Source organism: Propithecus coquereli, unplaced genomic scaffold, assembly GCF_000956105.1.
Source record: "Propithecus coquereli isolate 6110/MARCELLA unplaced genomic scaffold, Pcoq_1.0 Scaffold23, whole genome shotgun sequence".
In the NCBI taxonomy this organism is placed as follows: domain Eukaryota; kingdom Metazoa; phylum Chordata; class Mammalia; order Primates; family Indriidae; genus Propithecus; species Propithecus coquereli.
In genome coordinates, this window is record NW_012147841.1 from 5,228,015 (window position 1) to 5,230,531 (window position 2,517).

Here is a 2,517-nt window from a genome sequence, read left to right on the forward strand (position 1 = left end):
TACTTGACACAGGAACCTCCAGAAATGAAGACCCCTCCCAAAACAGGGGAAATTGTGTATTTTTATAGATAATTGTGCAGAAGTATGATTAGAGGACAAAATGGTATAATCCAATGGTAATAAACTGTAGTGGGAGGGGCGGCGCAGAATTTAGCAAGGCCTGTTTGTTCAGCTTCTCTGTGTTTCTGTATCTTCATTCCTTTCCTCTGGGTATAAGGAGGACCCCTCTGGAATGAGTGTCTGATGACCTACTGTAAGGGAAGGTCAGAGAACTATTAATATTTTACAGTCTGCTTCAGGGAAGAATGGTGGGAGAAAGAACGACCTTCCTGTTTCTGCTGTTTGCTCAAATGCCAAGGTGCCATATTTGGGGGAAACATATTCTGAACCCCATCAAAATGGACATGTCATTTATTAGCCTAAGTTGAAAATAAATAAAACTCCAGACTCTTTTTTTCAAAATGGCTCTCTTCCAGATTTTCTTTCTTTAACTCTATATTTTCATTGAGAATAATTTGCAATGGGAAGGACTTCAATTAAGCATGAAGATCTTTCTTTATAAAAGATTTATAAGAATTTGTTTAATGATTTATTTATATTCACCTTCAAAAATTATTTGAAATGACTTAATGAAAATCATATATGTCAAGAAGACATAGCTAAATAAATGAGAAAAAGGGTAAAGAAAAAACAAAAACAGAAAAATAAAGCTGAAACAGGGGTAAAGTCAGTGCTCATAATAATGGATTGGACTGGAGTTTCCTAGTAGGGAAGACCTCATGTGAAAGAATAATCAGGAACATAATCCACAGATTTTAGTAGCTCAGGGGAACACAGTTATTTGTGTACTGAAACCCAAAGAATGTTCTCTTGAGCAACTCTAAAAAAATTCCATAGTGTGATGGAGTGAACTCGCAAGATTAGTTCAATAAGAACCACTGAAAATGTTACATATTATTGTCTTTTAGCATGCTATTATATATTAGTTTCTTGTTAATATAACAACATTGCTATTGTAACAAATTAATACAAACTTGTGGCTTAAAACAGCATATTTTTATTATCTAAAAATTCTGGAGGTCAGAAGCCTGAAATGAGTCTTATGGTGCTAAAATCAAAGTGTTGGCAGAGCTCTGATCCTTCTGGAAACTTTAAAGGAGAGATGGTTCCTTGTCTTTTCCAGCTTCTAGTGTCTGCCTACATTTCTTGATTACTGGCCTATCCTTTGTTTCTGTCATTAGATCTCCTCTGATTCTAAGCTTCCTGCTTCAGTTTTATAAGGACCACACTGGGCCCACCAGGATGATCCAGGATAATTCCGCATCTCAGGATCTGTATGTCCCTTTGGCCATGTAATGTAATATATTCCAAAAATTAGAATATGGCCATCTTTTGGGGGTGGCTAATCAGCCTACCACACATGCCTTAATATAGGCAGATGATTGGATGATAAAATGGCTGTATACGCAGCTCTCTGATATTCTTCAATATACAAAAAAACTGAGGGGAGTTCAGAGTACATTCATACTTTACTGTCATGAAAGGAAAATCTTTTCTGGCAGCTCTGGTTTTCATTTTGATATTAAGCTGTAGGTGACTACTCTGAGCTTGTATAGCTTATCTTAAAAACCATCTCCATTTTCAGAGTCAAAGGCCAAGAAAACAACAATAAAAGCTGTAAGTAATTTTCTATAAATTAATCTGCATGATGATAAAGAGTGTAACAATGGTCAAAAGCAGTAGCTATGCTTAAACTGCTGGACCACATGGAGATCATTGGCTTAAGAAGCTCAGACTTGAAATTTATCAAAGTGGAAACTGGCTTTACATTTTATAAGGAGTTAGATTGATAGGTTTAGAGAAGATACGTAATAATCTAAAATATTTGCTGTTTTTTTGCAAATAAGCTTGTTTCTCCTGGCTAAGCAGATGTCTGGAGAGCTGAACTTTGTTATCCCTGTCTTATGGGTACCTCCTATCTGTGGAAGTAATTCATTCAAAGGTCTCAAGCCTTGCAGTCTAGGAAGGATAGCATTCGCATAAGATGCAGAGTAGGAATAGCCACAAGAGATGACCACTACGTGCCCCTGAAAATTGACATCCTCTTTCCTAGTCTTACCTTTACATTAACTTAGAGAGATGGAACTGGAGGAGGGTTAACTTTTGGCCAACATTTCTGAAACAGCACCTCTCAGGAGGCCATGCAGGGAAATGACTGGCCGCAATCATCGGAAGATCCATAGACAGAAAATGTGAGGTACTTAGAACATTTAATCATATTCTGTGACAACAGAAAAAGTCCTTAGACAAATTCTGGGATAACAGGAAAAGTCCCACCAGATATCTGTTGTTATTATAGATACATTAATCTTTATGTCCCATGGAAGGATGCATTAATTTGATATGCCCCATAACACAAAATACCAGACTGAGTGGCTTAAATAATATAGAAATTTATTTCTTCACTTGTTATGGATGCTAGAAGTCCAAGATCCAGGTGTTGGCAGACTTGGTTTC